Genomic DNA, 16,993 nt, shown 5'->3' on the forward strand with positions numbered 1-16,993 from the left:
GTTTACAAGTGAAAGTTATGGCTTGTTAGGTAGATTTCATGGTTTTAGTAGTAGTTTTGATGATTATGGTGGATTTGTGAGTTAGGGTTTTGAATTGTTTAGCTGTATTTTTTCTTGTTTAGATAGAATACGATGTGAATCAGTTTAGATAAGGAGTTGGAGTAGTGGTTCTATACATGAATAATAGGTTAGACCTTGAATGCTTTGAATTCCAGTTTTAAATCCTTAAGATGCCCTGTTCTGACCAGTTTCATTCGGCTATGATGGAGGTCGAATTGGGCTTAGCTTAAAACATGAAAGTTGTAGTAAATGATGATTTATAGCTGCCTGTTAAATTTTCTCTCAATCCGAGTACTGTATCACGTGAAATGACAAAAATACCCTTGACTGCCATAGGTAGAGTTTTGCGGACAGTTGACATTTTATCATTCTGGCTTCATTTTTTTCACCTTGATCCATATCAAATTATCTTTTGGCCAAAACACAAAAGTTGTAGTCCTATGTTTTAGCTTTCCAAAGCATCCAAAAATGCCTCAATAGGACTTTTGTAGCCTGAGTTATTGTCATTTGAACCTAGTGCTGTTAACCAGCTTGACAGTGAAATTTTGGTTCGGTAATCTGTAAATTCGACCTGGATAAACTGTGAACCGGGCTGAGTTGTCTTCATGAAAGTTGTAGCCCTTCATCTTAGTTTCGAAATGGCATAAATTTTACCCAATATGATAGGCGTAGCTTCGGTTGTGACCAATACGCTAAAAGACGTCAAACCTGTCATTTTGTTCTTTGTCTTAAACCTTATTTCCGGTCACTTTTCTAGCTTGGTTTTGTAATTGAATGACTTTTAGCCTATTGAATGGATATTGTAATGAGATTATTTGTGTGTGATTTTGGGGGCTGACTGAGAAAAATAGGAAGCCATAAATGGCTGAAAAATAGGTAAATGCAAAGAGCGTGCTGCCCAAATTTGCACTCGAAGGCTAGGTAGATATACTCGCGACTTGAGTATGGGTTGAGGATGAAACTAATTTGAATCATCTAAGATATTCAAGTCGTCTTTAATAGAGGCTTATAAGTTAGAATCCGGCCAAAACTCGTACCCTTGGAAAAATAAAATTTACGACTAATAAAAATACGTTTTTTTTGTTTTTACGACTCAAATGGTATTTCCAAGTATTATTGCTACCAAGTTTCACCGTTTTAAGAGCGAGCATGAGTTTACAAATATTTTCCAAATCAGTTTCAATTATGTGATTCTTGTTAAACAAAACGTTTAAGTTTCAAACCTTAGCTACTTTCAAAAGCTATTAAACAATGTTTTATCGCAGATTTGGACTCCACACACGGAGTAATACCCGAACGTAACCCGTAAAAGCACCGCATCTTTTGGTGGGTGCTTCCAAATACCTGATTGAACTGGACACTTGTTTTCAATACTTGACCAATGTGATTTAATGATATGTAATTTATTTGATCGGGCAAGAGTGTACTTTATCGCACTTGCCCTAATATGATATCTACCTGTTTATTGTTGCAATTGACTTGATATACTTGTACTTGACTTATAAGTGCTGAGCGGCAGCATGTACCACACTCAATGTGAGTGGGAGGTGTCTCTCATTCTCGTCTCCATACTTTTATTTTGATTCAGTCGATTGGAGTTGTTATCTCATCGACTTCTTGGGGACCCAAACCCCACTGGCTAGTTAATCGAGTCGAGCCGGCAAGGGTTTGGTCGATTAGATTGCGAACCATGGGTATTTAGTGTTGTCGAGTGGAGTGTTATCTCCTCGACTAATCGGTATACTCGAGTATTACCACCAGTGTTTATCTTGGAGTTCAGGCCCGGTAAGGGGTTTGGATGGTGGACAGAGAGTGGTTTAAGTGGTGTTCTACTGGATTGGTTACTTACTTGAAAGTTGACGGAGTGTCAACTATTACTTGATCAAACTCTGGTGATGCAATGGGAATTTGGCTCCTGAGAGCCATCTGTATCCTTATACTTTGGAATGATTAGTACTTGTCGTGTTATTGTTTCGTTTTAAAAGAAAAACTTTACACTCGCTCACTTTGAGATTTGCTACTTGAAGTGTTATTGCTCACTTTTATGAACTTTTCATGCTCATTACTTTGCTACGTGATACTTGCACTTTTAAATAATGGTCAATTTGCTATTTGGAACATCACTGAGTTATAGCTCACTCTGTTAGTTTTATTTTCCTTACAGGGGGTACGAGCGAGGCGTGAGACGTGTACAGACTAGCGTAGTCTAGTTGTTTTGAATTTTGATATTGTAGTCACGCTAGCACCCGACTAGGGTTGTAAACTTGTTAATGTATTTGGGTGTGTATGAGCCTTGTAGTTGGATCTGAACATCAATGTGTATATCAAGTTTGATTTTTTTGTGTTATTTAGTTTCTTTGGATATAAGTTATTATCTCGAGCTAGGTGTGAGTGAGTCCTGGCGAGAGCTGGACAGGCGACTCGCTAAACCCTAGGGTACGCTCTAGGGGGAGGTGAGGTCATCACACTGGCCAGCTCGAGTTGTGTATTATCTTATTCTGGATTCTTGTTCCCGAATGCTTAAGAGTTAAGGGCAACGTTAAGGACTTGAGATCTCCACTGCGGGGAATAAGAATGGGCTAATGTTTTGCGAGAGCAAGTGCAAAGGGTCTAAGAATGGCTAGTTCAGGTAGTAAGAGAAGTGAGAGATCGGATGAAGAATATTTTAACCGAATATGGGATGGCATGTTGTGTTTTCTTCTTGTTTTACCCCTGTGTTGCCACTGTATGTATTTCGCTTGTGATTTGTCGATGCTTACATGCATAGTACTTGCTGCACTTGATTTTGTTTCCTTACCCTTGATTTTATGGTTTAAAAATCGTCTTTATCTTGCCGCTTTAGTCAATTTATTTTGTTTACGTACTATATTATCTTTTGGAAAAAAAAATAGAGAGAAAAGGGTATGAAGGGGAGACGTAGTCGCGGACGTGGAGCTAGTCGTGGCCGTGGGGCTAGGCAAGCTCAAGAACCAAGAGGGTTGAAACTGGAGACCAAGTAGCAATGGCAATACAACAAATGGTTAGTATCTTAGTGCAATTGGTTGAGCAACAAGGCCGAGCTCTAGTGAATCAGCCTAGGAACCCTGAGATAGGCGAGGATAGGGCCTTAGAGCATTTCCAAAAGTTTTCTCCACCGAAATTCTTTGGAGGGTCTGACCCGGAAGTAGCTGAAAACTGGTTGGAGGCGATGGTAAATATTTTTGTAGCCTTGCATTATACAGAGGAAAGACAAGTGGCTTTTGCCGTCTTTGAATTTGAAGGACCAACCAGAGCCTGGTGAAATATAGTTAGGGCTAAGTAGGAGAGAGAAGGAACTGCATGGACCTGGTTGAACTTCGTGCGGGAGTTTAATGAGAAATATCTTCCACCGATAGTCCAGGAGAAGAGGGAAGATGATTTTATTAGACTTTGTCAGGGAACCCTAAGTATAGCTGAGTATGAAACTCAGTTTACGAAACTATCCAAGTTTGCTCCCGAGTTGATAGCTATGGAGCAAAGGAAGGTGAGATGATTTGTACAGGGGTTAAATGTGAAAATGCAAGAAGCTTTGGCGGCTGCACAAATTAATACATTCATGGAAGCTCTTGAAAAAGTTCAAAGAATTGAAATTGCGAGGGCGCAAGTGAAGGCTTTTCATGCGAGAAAGAGGAGTACACCTACTGGTACACCTGAGGAATCTAAGGAAAATGTAACGCCCTCCAAAGTAAGAAGAATGGACTTTCCGCACTACCCACCCTGGACATTAGGACAATTGGAAGAAGGTTCTTCAAGAGGAATTCAAATAGGAAAAGGGCAACAAGAGGGAATTCCTCGAGAAAGCCAAAAAGTGGCTTCCCCCTTGACTTGTGGATATTGTGGGAAGACAAATCATACGGAGGATGAATGCTGGGTGAAAGGGCGAAAGTGTTTGATTTATGGGAGTAGCAATCATCAAATTAGCAATTACCCGAAAAAACAGCCACGAGAGAATAATGCACAACAAGCGGATGGAACCAAACCGAAACAAGCTAATGAAAGAGGGAACCGATCCAAAGTACCGCACAGGTATATGCCTTAGACAAGCAACAAGCTTCGGAGTCATTTGAGGAGATGGAAGGTAAAAATTTCGAGAACGAAATTTTCTTAAGGGGGAGAGAGTGTGAGGACTTGTAAAATTCCTTATATATTTTTTTAAAAAAAATTCCTTTAATTTGGAATTTATTACTTTACAATAGCTTTACTACTCATTCAGTTCTCCAATAGTTACAATTAATCATAGAACCAAGGGTTTCCCCTTTACTTTCATCGTTAAGGTAAACTAAGGTTTTTACGTCTTTTCGTAGTGTGAGTAATCCGTGCGGAGTGTGTGCTAAATTTGATGATTAAGAGTGAGTTTTAGATAAGAAAAAGTGTGTGATTAGAAGTAATAATAATAAGTTAGTGAATCATAAGTTAAAACCCTAGTACGCGCGATTTAAGGAAAAACGGTTGGAACCGATGGGTACCATTTGTTACCGAGTGAGTGCACCATTTGAACACTACTTTATTACCTTAATAGCCTTGCTTTTATTTCAGTTTATTATCCCTAAAATATCTCTTAAATTAGCCACAATTTTTTACCAAAAGAAATCAGAGAAAAGTCTATAAAAAGCCAAGTGTCATGAAACCTGTGGAAGTTGGACTTTGACCAACTTGTTTTAACTTTCCTAAAACAAAAATTAGACCAAGATGTCTTCATTTTCTTCTTGTTTTGGCTGACCAAGATGCTCCATTTCTCCTTGTCTTGGCCGAAAATGGTGAGAGGAAAAACAAGGAAGAGCACTTCATACTACAACTTCAACCCTTGCTTGAATCTTCAAGATTTCATCCTAAGCTTGTAATCCAAACCATAGAGAGTGACTCTAAGGAAGGAAGAAGACTTTTGGTGGAGAAAGTTGGGGAGACAAGGAAGCTTATGGTTGCTCTTTTCATAGAGTTTGAAGGTAATCATGTTTAGAAACCATGTCTTCACTTTTAACTTGCATTTTAGTAGATTTAATGCTTGTTTGTGGTAGATTCTATGGAAAATTTCATGGGTTGTGAAGTTGGTGGAACTTTTCTAGCTTTGATTCATATTTTTCCAGCCATGAGAAGGTTATATCCAGCTTTGTTATAGACTTGAGAGAGCTGGTATGAAGATTTCTAGCTTTAATATGCCTTTTAGCTTCCAACTAAGAATTTTTCAGCTTTAGTAGAGAATTCTGGCCTGCTTCTGACCAGCTTCATTCGTCTATGTTAGAGGCCAAATTAGGCTTAGGTCAAAACATAAAGGTTGTAGAAAATGGTGTTATATATCTTCCTATAAAATTTCAGCTCAATCAGAGTACTGTAACATGCTAAATGACTGAAATACCCCTGACTGCCAAATGTTCTTTTCCGCGGGCAGTTTTGAGATTTCACATTTTTGGCTTCATTTTTCACTTTGATCCGTATCAAATCAGCCTTTGGCCAAAACACAAAAATTTTAACCCTACATTTCAGATTTCTAACACATCTAAAAAAGCCTCAATCGGAATTTTATAGTTTGAGATATTGCCATTTAAACCCAGTGCTGATAACTAGACTGACAATGAAATTCTGGTTCTGTAATCTGCAAATTCGACCTGAATCAACTATGAACTGGGTTGAGTTGTTTTCATGAAAGTTGTAACCCTTTGGCTTAGCTTCGAAATGGTATAAAGTGCACCCCAATCTGATAAGTTTACCTTCGGTTGTGACCGAAACACTAAGAGACGTCAAACCTGTTATTTTGTTGTTTGTCTTAAACATTTGTTCTGATCAATTTGCTAGCATTGTTTTGTAATTGAATGACATTGAGCCTATTGAAAGGCTATTGTGGTAAGATTATTTGTGTGAGGTTTTGGGGCTGAATTGAAAAAAATAATGAAGCCATAAATGGCTGAAATATAGCGAAATACAAAGGGCATGCTGCCCAAATTTCTATTATTTGCTCTTATGAATATTAGTAAGATGTAAGGTTTGATTTTAGGGTTAGTTGGATCTTAAATTACATTTTATCACTTCAATTTGGGATTGGTTATTCTTAGGGCTTGTTGGTGATCAGGGGCATAATCCGAAAGAAAATTTTTGACGTTATTTTGGCTTAGACTAGTGAGTGTTCTTTGTGTGTTTGTACAATAAGTGACTATGTGACCATTTGTGAATGTTTGCTTGAATGTTAAATTCTTTCTATTGCGAGTTTTTGCATGAAAATTTACAGAGGAATAACCCCTATATGGTAGTGTAATACTGCCAAATTTGGTGACATTCCAAGTTCATTTAGATGCTCAACGATAGTACCAAAGCTCAAGCTTTAAACCTAGGAAACCCCTGTTTGAGGAGGAAATTTCAGTGATTTTGAACCACTATATCTTGGTGCTCAAAACTCCAATTCTTTTTCCGCTTGTTGTGTTGAAAACTTTGATTGTAACTCAAATTGAGTTCCAAATTTCAGAGGCTAGTTCGCATTGTGTGAATTTTGCCGAATTTCCAAACTTTGCCGAAAATCAACCCAAATCTGTCTTGGCATTCCAAAACAGCCATTTTGAGCCAAATTTTGAATATCTTTCATTTCGAATCATGGAAAGGTGTCTTCTAGGAACTTTTAGTACTTTGGACGTAGTTTCCAACGGTACCAAATTTTCCAATTTTGAACTTTCAGAGAGTGAGTTATGATTTTTCCAGGAATGCCCCTAAATTCGATAATTCCTACCCTTTAGAAAAATTTTCACGTGGGAACCATTTTCAAAGAATCTGGCCGTATATCCGGCCGGATTGGTGGTGAAAATTGAAAAAAAAATTCAGTTGCTCTCTACCTCTAATCCGACCGAATATCCGGCCAGTTCTTGGCCGGATTGTGACGTGTCCCTTTTTAGTTCGACTTCGGTCGTTCGTTTGGAAAATAATTTACATGATTTCATACCTATTTACTTCCATCCAATGATTTTAAGGATAAAAATCAGATTTTCTTGTGTTCTTGGACCCCACTTTAAAACCTTGATTTACAAGAAGATTTTAGGCTCGTCTTCACGATATTTTCTAGATTGTACATGTGTACGATCTTCCATGATAATTGGGATTTATAAGTGATAGTTTATTATCAATTACTCAGGCATCCAAGAGGACCTTCAAGAGGATCCCACGGTGAACGCCTGAACTTTCAAGTAGACACACTTCCTTGTTTCTTGTATTGGTGAGTGTCAAGTGTATGAATATTTGATACATGCTTAATTGTTATAACTGATTGGAGATTTTGAAAATGGAGACGAGTGTGTACTTTACCGCACTCGTTCTTATTTGAAATGAATGACTCATGATGGAAATGAAACGAATGAATTATGAATGACCTGAATGAATGAAATGAAATGATTAAATGCTTGAATGAAATGAAATGGTATGCTATGGCTGCATACGTCGTTGGAGTGAATCTCCTCGACTCTCAAATGTACATGGGGGACGCCCAAACTCATAGGCCGACCTTGGGACTCGACCCAGCATAGGTTTGGTCGGGAACCTCGGTGAGCCATGAGAATTACATGATAAGCTTGATCCATTGGAGAGATCTCGCTTGGCATACTCGTGGAGTATTGCCTTATAAATGTCGTGCGGGCCTGGTGCGGTGTACGGTGAACGGACATGAGAAGTAAGTGGAGTTCTACGGATTGGAAATATCGACTCGGTTGACAGAGAGTCATCATGGGAAGATATACGAATGAGATTTGCAAAGCAAGTGGAAATTAGCTCCTGAGAGCTATCATATCCTTGAATTGTTTCTGTTTACATTTCACTAAATTGTTAATTACTCGAATGTTATTGTTTCACTTATTGATTTGGAATTGTTATTTGGATAACGTGCTTGCATGTGTGTTTCTTGGCCTCACGATCGATTGCTCACCCCGTAGATTTATTTTCCTTAACAGGATTGGACTTGGAGTAAGACTCGAAGAAACCCATGGGATGTACTTTTGTTTTAGGGTTTCAATGTATTTGGCTAGACCTCTTGGCTGTGTATATTTTGGAACTAATGTAGCTTTTGAGAACCCGAAGTAAGGACTGGATGGTTGTTATATATTGTTAAGTTCGATCGTTTCCGCATTTTTTTACTTTACTTCGTGACAATGACTAGTATTGTATTGAGCTTGAATGGAAATTGTACCGAGTCCTGGCGAGAGTTGGGCAGGTGTCCCGTGGATATCCTTTGGTTCGCCTTAGGGAGAAGTGTGGGCGTTACAGTTGGTATCAGAACGCTAGGTTAGAGATCTATTTGGGAGATATACTAGAAACCTTACCCTTAAGATTTGAGATAGGATGACTAAGTCATACTTTAAGTGATACTCGGGCAAGTTAGTGGCTAAGTTAGTCATGCCTTAAGTGACATTCATGCAAGCTAGTGCTTAAGTTTCTAACCCGAAAAGTGTAATTGTTTTGCAAGGATGGAAAATGGAAATGGGACTCCGGCAGCTAATGGGAATGGCCATGCTAATGGTCATGTAGAGCAATCTAGGCCTATTTACTACCGAGCTCTTGGTGGGGGAGCTCGTGTGCGTTACTCACCTGCTACTAGATACCCTCGATGTTCGTGTAGGGTAACATTTGCCTACTCGAACCACCTCGTATTTGCTTTGGACGACGAGCGTCATCAGTTGATGAACACCAACATAGATTTACAGACAGAGATGGACGAGTTGAGACAGATGGTCAGTGCTCAGGGAGAGAGGATTGCGGAGCTTGAGGAGGTTCTGGAGGGCGAGGTGCAACTGCTGCGGTTATTCGTGAGGAGCTCCGGAGGACTAGGGCTCGACTGACTAGGTTAGGTGAGGAGGCCCGTGATCGGGCTTCTGAGATCCTGACTGATGCCACTGAGATGATAGATAGGGTGTTGGATATTGTCCAGAGCCCGGTTCAGGAGGAGGATCCTGAGAAGGAGATTCCCCTTGGTAGTCCTACTGTGGACTAGGTCTAGAGCGATTGACCTTTTGACCCTTTTGACTGGTACAGTTAGGATTAGTTAGGGTGATGCGAGTGCTGAGACCATTGTATTTTAAATGCCTGTATGGCCTACTTTTGAGGCACTTGATTCTGCTTTAGTCTTACATGACTAAAAGTAATCTTGTGGCACCTGTGTGCTATATTTTTGTGATTTTCCCCATGATTTGCTAATTGTATGGATCTTAACATGCTAATGAATGTAAATTATTGTTATTTTCAATGCTTTCGTGATTGGTTCTTGTTTTAAGTATTTTCTCGTGTAATTGATTTATTTCTTGCACTAGGCATACCTAGGATAATGGAAGGGCGAAGGAGTGGTCGAAGGCGTGGGCGAGGGACTAGACAGGCCCAACCTCTTGGGGATGACCAAGGATCGGCAACTGGGGTGACCCAGGGACAAGAAAATATTGAGGGTAATCAAGTGGCTACTGCCATTAATAGGATGATTGATATCCTAGAGCGTTTAGCTGATAGACAAGGTCCTGGACTGCTTAACCAATCTGAGGGACAGGATAGAGTCTTGGAGAGGTTCTTGAAGTTTAACCTGCCTAAATTCATTGGTGAACCCGATCCTGAGGTAGCGGAGAATTTGTTGGAGAGAATGATCAATATATTCGCCGCCTTAGACTATACCGAAGATAGGTGAGTGAATTTTGCTGCTTCCAATTTGAGGGAGTGGCTCGTGCTTGGTGGGACATGATAAAAGAAAAATGGGAGAGAACTCAAACCCCTTGGACTTGGGAGAATTTCGCTAGGGAGTTTAATGAAAAATTTCTTTCACCTTTGATCCAAGAGAAGAGGGAGGATGAATTTATCAAATTGAAACAGGGGACCCTTAGTGTGGCAGAGTATGAAGGGAAATTTACTAAGTTATCCAAGTATGCCCCTGAATTGGTAACTAATGAGCGGAAAAGGATAAGGCGGTTCGTACAGGGGCTTAATGTGGAAATCCAGAAGGGCTTGGCCGCAACCCAAATCTCTACATTTACCGAGGCTTTAGAGAAAGTGCAACGGGTTGAAAGTGCGAGAATGGAAGTTAAGGACTTTCACAACAGGAAGAGGAGCTTTTCTAGTCGTACTTCTGGACAGACTAGTAAGAATGCTCAGCCTTCCAAAATTGGAAGAGGAATGGGAGGAATAAGGACTGCTGGAGTGTCAAGGGGAGCTTTATCCAGAGGTGGTCGTAGTGGGCCAGTTCAAGCTAAGGGAATGCCTTTTAGTGGTTCGGCCGTGACATCTCAAGTTATTTGTGGGTACTGTGGTAAGCCCAACCACTCTGAGAATGATTGTTGGAGAAAGTCTGGGAAGTGTTTGGTTTGCGGAAGTACCGAGCACCAACTCACGAACTGTCCAAGTAAAATGAAAATAGGAGGTAGCACTCAAAGGCCAGTAAAATCAACCTCTAAGCAGACCAGTGCTGGAGGAAGCCGACCAAAGGTACCGGTTAGGGTTTATGCATTGGACCATCAGCAAATACCCGATGCAACTGAGGTGGTTGAAGGCACGATTCCTATCTTTCACCGCTTAACTAGGATTTTAATTGATCCGGGTGTGACACATTCCTTTGTAAACCCTAATTTCATGGACGGAATAGATTTGAAGTCAATTAAGTTACCTTATGACTTGGAGGTTAGAACGCCTACTAGGAATCAAAGTCTAATCGCTAACTTGGTGTATAGGGATTGTGAAATCTGGATTGGAGAACGGAAATTAATGGCCGAACTGATAGGTTTAGCGATTAAGGGATATGATGTGATCCTCGGAATGGACTGGTTAACCCGTTACAATGCCCAGTTGTACTGTAAGACGAAGATAGTAGAATTGTGCATTCTGGGAGAGGCAACCTTGAAACTGGATGTAAGGGGTAGATTAGGCTCATCTGCACTTATCTCAGGGATTCGAGTTAGGAAAATGTTAAGTAGAGGAGTTCAGGGATATTTGACTTTTCTAATCAACACCCTAATGATAAAATGAGACTGGAAGACATGCCTATAGTGAAAGAGTCTTTACCCTCGGAAAGGGACATAACTTTTAAGATTGATGTGACTCCGGGAGTAGCACCTATCTCTGCGACGCCATATCGGATGGCTCCAGCCGAATTGAAGGAATTGAAATTGCAACTACAGGACTTGTTGGAACGAGATTTTATAAAAGAGAGTGACTCACCGTGGGGAACCCCGGTCTTGTTTGTTAAAAAGAAAGATGGGAGTCTAAGGTTGTGTATAGATCGACTACCGAGGCTTGAATGATGTTACTATTAAGAACAAGTACCCATTGCCCTACATTGATGAATTATTTGACCAATTGCAAGGGGCGGTAGTATTCTTGAAGTTGGATTTGAGACAGGGTTATTACCAATTAAGGATTTTGGAGAAAGACATACCCAAGACTGCTTTTAACTCGAGGTATGGACACTTTGAGTTTGCCATAATGCTATTTGGGTTAACGAATGCACCTGCTGCTTTTATGGATTTGATGCACAGGGTCTTTAAGCCTTATTTGAACCAATTTGTAGTGGTCATTATTAATGATATTTTGGTGTACTCTAAGAATGTGGAGAATCATGAGAAGCACTTGAGAATTGTTTTACAAACCCTGAGGGAACACCGATTGTATGCTAAGTTTAGCAAGTGTGAATTTTGGTTGAAAGAAATGACATTCTTGGGGCACATAATTTCTAAGGATGGGATAAAAGTGGATCCAGCCAAAGTTGAAGCTGTTTCAAAGTAGAAACGACTGGAAAACCCTACCGAGGTTCGAAGTTTTATAGGATTAGCAGGGTATTACCGGAGAGTCATTAAAGATTTTTCTACAATTGCTGGACCCATGACTGAGTTGACCAAGAAAAGTGAAAAGTTTATATGGAATCCTAAGTGTGAGGAGAGTTTCCAGGAATTGAAGAGACGATTGACGAGAGCGCCTGTGTTAGCTCTACCGAATGGGAAAGATAGCTTTATGATCTGCACAGATGCTTCAAAGGAAGGCTTGGGATGTGTTTTAAAGCAAAATGAGAAAGTGATAGCGTATGCTTCTAGGAAGTTGAAACCTTATGAAAGAAACTACCCGACTCATGATTTGGAGTTGGCAGCGGTAGTGTTCGCTTTAAAGAAGTGGATACATTATTTGTATGGAGTAACATTTGAGATTTTTACTGACCACAAAAGCCTTAAGTATTTGTTTTCTCAAAAGGAGCTGAATTTCAGGCAACGTAGGTGGATGGAATTTCTAGAAGATTATGATTGCACGATAAAGTACCATCCAGGGAAAGCCAATGTAGTAACCGATGTTTTAAGTCGTCAAGTGCAAGTGGCCGGATTGATGATTAAGGAATTACACCTGTTAGAAGAAGTTAGTTATTGGAATCTCATACTTGAGCCGAGAAAAATGATTCTTGGGATTGAACGTATTAAAGAGACTCAGGAAAAGGACCTTGTAGTGCAAAAGTGGGTGGAGAAAGTCAAAAAGGGAGAGAAGTCGGATTTTAACTTGGGATCAAATGGTATTTTGAAGTTCGGAATCAGATAGTAGTGCCAAAGGATGAAGGGCTTAAGAAGGAAATCTTAAAAGAGGCACACCGATCGAAGTGTACGGTACACCCTGAAGGGAATAAAATGTATCAAGACTTAAAAAGTTTGTTTTGGTGGGAGAGCATGAAAAGGGAAATTGCCCAATTTGTCCAGGCCTGTTTAAGTTGTCAACAGGTTAAGGCTAAACATCAGAAACCGTCTGGATTTTTGCAACCTCTGGAGATACCTGAGTGAAAATGGGAAAATATCACTATGAATTTGTATCAGGATTACCCAGAATACAAAGAGGCCATAATGCTATTTGGGTAATAGTGGATCGACTGACCAAATCAGCTCATTTTCTACTGATAAATATGAAGTATCCATTGGAGAAGTTAGCTAAGTTGTACTTGGATGAGATTATCAGGTTACATGGAATACCTGTAAGTATCGTGTCTGATAGAGATCCCAGATTTGTTTCGAGGTTCTGGCAAAAGATACAGGGAGAGTTGGGGACTAAATTGAATTTTAGTACTACTTACCACCCCCAAACCGATGGACAGTCTGAGAGGACGATTCAAACCCTTGAGGATATGTTAAGGACTTGTGTGTTGGATTTTGGGGAGAGTTGGAGTAAGTATTTAACTTTGGTGGAATTTGCCTATAACAATAACTTCCACTCTTCTATTCAAATGGCTCCGTATGAAGCACTCTATGGTCGGAAGTGTAGATCCTCGATTTGTTGGGATGAAATAGATGAACGCAAAATCTTAGACCCGACTACAGTGCCTTGGATTGAGGAAGCTAATGAGAAAGTAAAGTTGGTACGCCAGAGGATTTAGACCACTCGAAGTCGTCAAAAGAGTTATGCAGATAATCGGAGGAAGGACTTAGAATTTGTAGTTGGAGATCTAGTATTTCTTAAGATTACACCTTTGAAAGCAAGTTTAATGTCTGGAAAAGGAAAGAAGTTACAACCGAGGTTTGTAGGACCTTATAAGATTATCCAACGTGTAGGAAATGTGGCCTATAAATTGGAATTGCCACCAAGTTTGTCTCGGATTCACAACGTTTTCCACGTGTCTATGCTTAAGAAATATCATCCAGAGCCTTCTCATATTTTGCAACTGGAAAGTATTAAAATGGATGAGACTTTGACCTACAAGGAGGAACTGGTAAAGCTTCTGGATAGGAAGGTGAAGGAATTAAGAAATAAGCGGATACCATTGGTAAAAGTTCTTTGGAGGAACCATGAGCTAGAGGAAGCGACTTGGGAAGTTGAAGAAGCAATTCGAGAAAAATATCCAGACCTGTTCATAAATCAAGGTATAATTTCGAGGACGAAATTCTCTTAAGGGGGAGAGGATGTGAGGACTCGCAAATTTTCTTTATTTTAAATTCCTATTGCTAGCTCATTTAAATATTTAATTGCCCATTTTGTGACGCCCCCACTTCTCCCTAAGGCGAACCAAAAGGTATCCGCGGGACGCCTGCCCAACTCTCGCCAGGACTCAAGACAATTCCCGTTCAAACTTAATGAAATACCAGCCATCACGATGATATAAGTAAGAAAGGAAGGTCACTCCCATAAATAACATTCAAACTTACATCACGAGTTCCAAAATACGTCAAGTATCCAATCCTTACATCAAGTTTTCAAAGGTTACATCAAATCCCAAAATATACAATAATTAAGAGTCTAACCCAGTATATTGAAAAACCCTAATACAAAAGTACATTCAAAAGGGGTTTCTTCGAAATTCACTTCTGATCCTTTCCTGTTAAGGATAACAAAACTACAGGGTGAGCAAAACGCTCGTGAGGCCAAGAACACATATGCAGGCACGTTGTTCAAGTAACAATCCCAATTTAACAAGTAGAGCGATAATATTTCAATAAATGACAATTCAAGCTAGAAAAGTAACCAGAAACAATTCAAGGATATAGGAGCTCTCAGGAGCTATTTTCCACTTGCACGATCACAAACCTCCGCGAGTTGACACTCCGTCAATCGGGTAGGTTTAGTCCTTAGAACTTCACTTATACTTTCCCCTTCTCACCTTACATACCTCACCGGGCCCGCAATACGTTTATAAGGCGGTACTCCACGAGTATGCCAAGTAAGATCTCTTAATAGATTAAGCTTTTGTTTTCTCATGGTTCGCCAAGGAGCCCGACCAAGCCCATACCGGCTCGAGTCCAAGGTTAGCCAGTGAGATTTAGGCGTCCCCCACTTAACACTTAAGAGTCGAGGAGATTCACTCCCATCGACTTATGCAGTCATAGCATAAATAATCACTTAAATTCACTTAACAAGTCACTTCAAGCAATTCAAGTATTTCATGTCACGAAATTCAAGTACACTTCACTTAAACGAGAACGAGTGTGATAAGTACACACTCGACTCAGCATTTCAAAATATTCTATTATCAAAGCAATTAACACGTTTTCACATACTTGACACTCACCGAGTGATTAAAGTAGCAAGTACAAGCGATAAGTTAGACGTCCCCTGTGAGATCCTCTTGAGGGTCCTCTTGAGTGCCAGAGCATTTAATAATCAACTATCACTTATAAACCCCAATTATTAAGGAAGATTTCACACTTGTGCGATCTAAGAAAATTTCACGAAAATGAGCCTAATTATTCGTAAATCGAGATTCAAAAGTGGGGTTTTAAAACACAAGCGAAATTTGATTTCCATCTTTGAAATCGAGTGTAAAACGATCAAGTGATATCAAAGGAAAAGAGAGAGTTTGAAAAAAAAACTCCATTTCCTTTAAGTTAAAAATTTTCAGATTTGTTATACTCACTTTACAAAATCGTATCTCACTTTCTACAAGTCCAAAATTAGAAAATTTGGTACCGTTGGAAACTACTTCCAAAGTACTAAAAGTTCCTAAAATACACTTTCCCATGATTCCCAACGGAGAGCATTCAAAAATTGTCTCAAAGTCACTGTTTTAGGCTTGCAAGACAGTATTGAGGTTGGTTTTTCGCCAACTTTGGAAATTCGGAAAAATTCACAGAATTTGAACTAGCCTCTCAGATTTGATAATCAAATAGATTTACAATCAAAGTTTAAAACAAAACAAGCAGAACAAGAATTGGAATTCTGAGCACCAAGATATGGCGGCTCAAATTTGCTGAAAAATGAGACCGTTGGGCCAATTTTTCCAGATTTAAATCACTAACTTTGGAATGTTGGTTGCACATTGAAATGGACTCGGAATGGCACCAAGTTTGGAAGTATCATCCTACCTTATAAGGGCTATTCCTCTACCAAATTTCATTGAAAAATTCATTCGGAAAGTTGGTTAACAAAACCATCAAAGTTTCTAAATCTCCAAGGCAAAGCTGCCTTGCAACCCTAGTTTTCTTTTTCTCAAACCTTTGGCCAATAAAATGCCTAAAACATGTCTCATTTATGATAACCAGGTCTAATAAGGATCCAAGATACATTTGGTAGGTGATTTACACCAAGAAGTTTGAATAGAAAGTCTCAAATCAAGATTGGTTACAAATCTGTCCCACATGAGGGTTTTATCCCACAAAGTCAGTTTTGAAATCTGGTCATTAATCACTCAATTCAACTCAGAATTTAGCGTGGTTGGTGGCGTTGAAAATTGGATTCTTAAAGCTACAATTTCTTAGAAGAAACTTTTTCCAAAATCTGTCCACGGCTAGCTCATATTTGGGCACCAATTCACTGCTCAAAACAGAGCTCCCAGTGTAGACGTGAAACAGGACAGTCATGTTCAAACGATTGGTATGGACGACTCAGGTGGAACCAGAACTTACATTTTATACCATTGGAAATCTGGGAATGTGTAGTTTCCAGTGCCGTAAACAGCACTCGATTGCGACACCGGGACAAAAAGTTATAGCCAAAATAGGAACACTGCTAGAGCAGTTACGGAAAAACATTTCCAGTTTTGCTGATTTCCGAAAACACAACATTTGGCCAACCAAATCACGGAATTTTTTGATGAAACTTCGTACACAACTTATATTACACATATACATCAGAAACATGTCATTAGAACCTCAAAAATTTGCACTAAAGTGCACGAAATTCACAGGGGCAGAATCGGAAAAATTCTCCCTTTGACCTCTTCTGGGTTTTCATCCTTAACATCACTCATTTCTAGTATAACAAGCACTAAACCAACATTAATAACACCATAGTTCATCAAATCAATCCATCCAACCGTAGTGGGAGTTCATAGAGTCCACACAACAACTTTTCAACATAAACAAAGCTACCCACATGAAGATATGAACTTATAAGTGCTATATTACTTCCATAAACCAAAAATTTCAAGGTTGATCATCACTTACTTGCTTAGATGAACCAAGCATAAATTTTCGGTCCTATATGCTCAAGAAAAACCGTGGAAAGCAGCCCTCTTTCGTAGCTT

Source organism: Coffea arabica, chromosome 2e, assembly GCF_036785885.1.
Source record: "Coffea arabica cultivar ET-39 chromosome 2e, Coffea Arabica ET-39 HiFi, whole genome shotgun sequence".
NCBI classification, from domain to species: Eukaryota; Viridiplantae; Streptophyta; class Magnoliopsida; order Gentianales; family Rubiaceae; genus Coffea; species Coffea arabica.